The sequence below is a fragment of the Metopolophium dirhodum genome, chromosome 1 (assembly GCF_019925205.1).
Source record: "Metopolophium dirhodum isolate CAU chromosome 1, ASM1992520v1, whole genome shotgun sequence".
Classification (NCBI taxonomy): domain Eukaryota; kingdom Metazoa; phylum Arthropoda; class Insecta; order Hemiptera; family Aphididae; genus Metopolophium; species Metopolophium dirhodum.
Window position 1 is genome coordinate 114382977 of NC_083560.1, and position 7020 is coordinate 114389996.

A 7020-nucleotide genomic window follows, 5' to 3' on the forward strand; every position below is an offset into this window, starting at 1 on the left:
TTCAATCATGTGCTCAATGTAAAGGGGCTGTAGAAAATAAACGAAAACTCAATGTCTCAATTATTATATAAGGTAGTAAAAATTGAAAAGTGCTTCGACCGTTGCAAAGTAAACTTGTTTATGCATTTAAACATCTTTAAATTTTTAAAATCAAATCACGAGAAGTATTAAAATTTTTGGCAGGCGTATATAGCTAATTTATATACATAAATAAATTTTGATCTAATGACAAAACGACATGTGCATGCGTGTGCGTAATTTGTGCGTAGCTACTTGTCGCCGGCGACTTTGGTAATTATTATCGTTAACGATATTTATATAAATGACTATAAATACGTTTTGTTAAAAATAATATTTGTCCATAGCAGTGATGGGTACGAGACTAGCCTTCCGTTTACGGATTATAATATTATGATGAGCGTGAACATTTTATCAATAAACAATTTGTTTTACTTTTCAATACTTTACCGACTGTACACGTAGGTAATTTCTATTTTCTGTACACGTTCCAGCTTAGTGAGAACTTAACTACAATTATCCCTAAAATAATGACCAAGGATGTGCAGATTAAGTACAGTGCATTTGGTAGAGACGAATGGCATTAAAAAATTGAATTTTTCAGAGACTAATACATACAAGTATTGACTAGGTAAGTTGAGTTAGATTTATAATAATTGAGTTAGCATCACTTCTGTTATAACATTTCTAATAGTAATGTAATTTGTTTTCTTTTTAATAAACAAGTCATTTTTTTTTCTAGAAGTGCTTGTCAACAAATTTCCAGAAGTAAGAGAGAAAAAGTTTTCTTGTATTCTTAGTCGTTGGTTTTTTGGAGCAAAGGACAGGGATGGAGGAAAAAAAGAAAGAATGACTAAGAAAGCCATATCATTATCTAACTCTAACATAACTTAATATTGTTTTATATATTTAAAAAAAAAATAAACATATAGGAAAGATGTGTGCATCTATGTTTATTGTTTATATTTAAACATGTTATGGTAAACATAATTTGATCAGATTTAAGTTTTTTAATGTAATACTGTGTATTATTATTACACATACTTAACTTAAATATATTATGTATAACTTTATATTTATAATGCTATACAAGAAATTAATTAACAATAAAACATTATTATACAGTTAAAAATAAATGTTTCTAATAATATTGGACACTGGGATGGAATTTAGATTAGAGTGGTTAGACAATCGTCATAATGCTATAAAGTATCTCAGTTGGAATAGTAAAAACTAAGCTCTCATTATTGTCTCATATTTATATTTTCGAGGATTTGGCCAGCTATATGTCACTATAGTCTGTACTAAAACAGAATTTACCAAGAATACACTAATCTCATTACCAAAAATGGGCATTAATTAGTCATATAGTTAATTTTTTTGAACTATTGATGAACTTTATTAGGTATTTAATTTTCTAATCAACTTAACTAGTTTAAGAATCCATATTAATAATTTAGCTTTTCCTGGTTAATTTAAAAAAAAAAACTATTCTATAAGTTAAAATCATATTTATGCATAAGTATTTAAAGCTAATTAATTAAATTACTAAAATAATTACTAGAGCTAATTGCAGGGGCGCCCGCAGAGAGGGGCCAGTGGGTGCCATTGCACCCACTGGGTTTTTTTAATGAACAAAAAAATTAGTGTATAATAATGTAAATATGTGACTACCTATATCGGGCTATATGCATGTATAACATAAATTTAGTTTTGCACCCACTAAGCTGATTTTCTGCAGGCGCGTTCTGAGCTAATGTGTAATAATAATGATAATAATTGGATAGGATGCATATTTGATGAAATACCTATTTAGTTATTATACTACTAAACTTTGTGTGACCCTGGTGGTGATAAAAAATAAATAAACTTTTTTTGAACTTGGTTAAGTTAATATTTTTTTTTGGATTTTAACTAAACTTTTAGGGTAAGATATTATGTTTGTAAAATATTAACTTATATCTTAACTTTCTAAATGTTGACTCAATTTAACTAACTTAAGTTAATTACTTTCTTTAACTTGCCCACATTTGCTACTTACCACGTATAGAATATAAGTAGTAACATGTGCCAGTGCTGGAATGTCAGTACTTGGTCAGTACAAATGCCAGCATTGGTAAATCGTTATCGTCCCAGATATATGACAGTACTGGTGCCAACACTGGCTGCCAGTAGTAGCCAGTACTGGCGCAGTGTTGTGGATTTCCGATTGGGATATTAAATACAATCGCATACAAAACACTTTATTACCTACGTAATATGTATTAATGGATGTTAGCATATTACTATACTACTAGTAGATAGTAATAAGTTCTGAAAGTCCTTATATTCATTTTGGGTTTGAAAAAATGATACTTCCAGTTTTAAATAAATTTGTTAATGCTATTGATTTTACAGTCATCTTAAAACTGGGTCTTAATAAAGATGGCCTACATCTTGCTAAAGTTCTAGAAGTCCGATTCATGTTTCGATAGTTAATTGCAAAGTATTTAGTAATCTAGTGTTTCCTATTGGAATTTATCATGCAACGGAAAAACTTCCAAGCATTCAACAGTCTTTACATGAATTTATTATAGACCATAAGTCATTATTAGATAATGGTTTTGAAATAAATGGTAATATTATCAGATTTGAGATAGAGCATATGACCAATGATGCAATGCTAAATTGTATGTCCTAAACATGTAAAAGGGCACAGGTAATGCATATTTTGGTTGCAATACTTGTGCACGGAAAAGCTTCTATAAAGAAAGGCGTGTAGTGTTCTTGGAAATGGACTCCCCTCTCAGAAGTAAAGAGTCATTTAGAAATATAGTTAATGAAGAATATCATAAAGGAGATAGTCCATTAGAGTTATTTCCTATAAATATATTGTATGTGGTCTGCTTAGACTATATGCATAATGTATGTATTGGTGTTACCAAAAAGTTGGTTGAGTTTTGGGTTAGGCAAAAAAAAAATGTACGACCAAGACTTTTCGAGAACATATTTTGGCTTAGTTCAGTCGTTTACCGAGAAAAATAGATGATATTGATTACTGGAAATGAACCTCCCAAATTAAGATCTTTCCTGCTCTACTTTGGCCCTATTATTTTGAAATGTTAACTAAACAAACAATTGTATTTGTATTTTATGTTGCTATATTGTGCAATCAAAATTTTAGTGTGCCCTATTCTTTGTCCTACTCAAGTTAATTCAGTTGAACAACTATTAAGACAATCTTTTATTCCATATACTTTATATGGAGAACATTCTGTATAACATTGTTATTCATTTTATATTAAACTACGCGCAAAATACCCACAACGTGAATAATAATGATAAAACGGACCTTCATCCGAACAGGAACGCTTAATCGATACCCTAGAGCAGCGTTTCTCAAACCGTGGGTCGCGACCCATTGGTGGGTCGTAAGTCAATTTTTGGTGGGTAATGAACAATTTTTTGAATTATATATATTCCAAGAAATTTATGTTAAATTAATATTAAATATACTTATATTATTATAATAATATAGTACCAAAAATTACGTGGGTAATAAATAATAATTGTTTGTATATTTATTTATTACGACGGGTATTAATACGCCTCATTATTAAAAGTACATTATTTTGTAAAAATATATTGATTATAAACCTATAAAATAATAAATACCTAATAAAAGTAAAAAACAAATTTTGTTTTTATAACTACTTTTTGAAAAGTTAAAACACGTGGGTCGTGAAAGATTTTTCGAGGGAAATTTGGGTCGAAGTACAAAAAAGATTGAGAACCACTGCCCTAGAGCTATAGGTTTGTTCAGGGGACATGAATAATAATAATAATCGAAAAATTCCGTGATGTTACAAAATATATTACTTGTTGTTTATTGATGTTTAAATACTATACCTAATGTATTAATCATTAATATGTAATAAGCACCTAGTCCATTATTAATTATTATAAAATGTGTCTGTAATTGTGTATAATATATATATACAAAAAAAGACAATGATCGTATTGGTAAATTACAAGTATCAGCCGTAAATCTTATAGTATTACAATAACATTTATTGGCATAAAATTAAAGATAACGTATCATACAAATAATAATTACAAAACTGAAAATATTTATTTTAAAAGTGTGGTACACTAGGTGTACTTTTAGGTGGTACTATGGCTGGACTAGCCGGCGCCTGCGAAGCGTCTAAGCTGAGGAGAAGACCAGGCCACACGGGTAAATCACCCGTTTACTGGTGGTCCGAGGGTATTGCGGACCTGCACCAAAATTGCCTGACAATCCGGAAGCGATTCCAAGCTTGGCTTAAGTGTGTCGGCCAGTCTGGAGTCCAGGAGGCGAGACTAGCTTTCTCTTCAGCTGGAGGGAACTGCTAACAGAAATCAGAGAGGCTAAGAAACAGTGTTAGTCGGACCTCTGCGCTTAGGTGGATAACGACATCACTTAGTGTATTTTACAAATTAACGTATTAAAAGTTCTGAAGCTAAACACCTGTGAGTAAATCGACCAAATCGGGGTGAAATCTACCTTCTTATTATTTTTATTATAATTTGTTAACCGTTGAAGATACACAGGCACAAATATTCTTTACATGCTTATAGCTAACATTAGACATTTAAATAGATGATTCCTCACCTTTAACAAAAATAGTTTATTGGAAAGTTACGCTATTCAGAGCCAAAAGATATTTTCGATTTTTATTATTACCTATTTTCATTAATTATTAAATTTAATTATTTATACAAGTATGCAAGGATGACACAACGTCTCCGCTCAGAATCATTTTCATTACTAAATGATTCATCATTGAATTCAACATATCCATTACAATGACATAGGTAGGTACTACACAACGACTGTACAGCAGCGTCTCCTTGTCCACCTTATTTATGCTGTAACTTGAAAGTTGTAACAAAAATATTCGTCAATAATTAGGTACTATATAGTTTAACAAATACATTTAATTGTACTAATTATGCTTATTATTAGAAAACAATTTAAGGGAATGATATTTGAAGGGTCTTGGACCTTGGTCTATAATTGGGTGTAATTTTAACATTTTCTCCGGGCGTAAAATTCTAGTCTCGCCTCTGTATATTATATAGGTATAATATAATATTATTACATTGTTTTTATTGAAGTAGACTGTGACCGAAGTTCATCAATAAAGTTAAAATAAATTTGAACATAAACCCAGTATAACTCGTCCATATCTAAGTATAGCTAATGGCTAATACCTATACACGAAATAACATGCATAGGTAGGTACTGCAATACTGCTACCTACTGCAGTCTTTACCTAACAAAATTATTATTATTATTCAGCTAAAATATAGTATTTAGAATTGTATCGTAACAAGGGAAACTACCTAAGTACCTAACTAACCCATTATACTACACAATTAATAATTACATCCAACACGTAAGTACCTTGATACCTATTTATATTATAATATTATTATTATTATAATTTATATTTATGCGGGTCTAACGTTATTGTAGGTATATAGGTACATTAATTGAGTAATTTTTTTTCGCCCTGTTGCTTGAATAATATTATAATAGTTCAAACGCTCTATTATATTTTATTATAATAATATTTATACATTCGTGTAGAAACACAATCACCGAGCTGTTTTAATAAACTCGTCGAAATCCATAAATAGGCATTGCCGCACGATGGTTATACATAGATATACATTTTATTAAGCCCTGCATGTATAATACCTACACGGTATTATAATACATTTCGGAGACGCATGATGTGCGTGACGTAACCACCTTGGGCGAAAAATCATTTAAAAAATTCATAAATAAAACATTTTTTTTTTTTATTTTTTTAACGAGCAATAACATTATTTTCTCACACCGTATACCCAGTAGGTACACATGCGTATTATACGTATACGTAATAAAATATAATATAGGTACTTACTATATACATGTATATAATAATATTTTAATATATATAGGTATATACGCACACGTTCGTGATCACATATTTTATATCTCACATTTCAATCGCATATCGTACCAGTTAAAAAATATAATACACCTAGATATACTTGTACCTGCGACGGTGCAAATACTTTGACAGTGTAATTATTAAACATAATGTATTCATCAACTACTTCTATATGGCTAATTATGAGTGAATATATTATTAAACAGCATGTAAAAAATGTACGTGTGTGCGTGAACGAGTATATAGAGGCACTTGAGGTTGTGGGTAGAAAAAAATAAAAATTTAAATTGAAACGGTTTCTTCAAAAATATTGTATTAATTTTAACAAGTAAAAAAAAAATATTTGAATACACGTCATGTAATACATGTAAGGTAGGTATTCAAAAAATAAAACTCAATGACTAATAAGCATAATAATCGATGTAGGCGAACGAAGATGAAGAAAACACTGATAAATCAATTACCTACCTACTTAGTATTTTTAATTGTTATCATTATTATTTTACTTCGTCATAAAATAATAATTTAACGGTACCAGGTTAAACAACATTGCGACATTTCAATTAGTTCACTTCGCACGTCTTTTTTAACATTATTGTTATAACGTCAAAATGTATGTGGCACTTATAAATTCAGTGCTCGAATTGGAACAAAATTTGAGGACGGAATCACCAACTAGATTCATTTTTCCATCGAACTGTTGAAGAAAATCGTAGCAGTTTTACTGCCCCAAACTGTGGTGACACAAAAAATAACACATCATCGTGAAATCAATACATTCGTTGCTCCGCTCAGAATCTAAAAATTATGAAAACAAATTAGTACAAGGTTTTGATGGACATATTTAAAGTTGTTAGTGTAAACTCTAATGGTATAAATTGTTAAACTGTACTTATAATTTTATTTTTGTACATTCACAATATATGCATTAAAATAATAATGTAATTTATAAAATATTATAAAATATATAATATTACGACGTCGACGGGTGGCAATAATCCACCAATCACTTATAGGTATACTTTAGTTTTTAATTGTT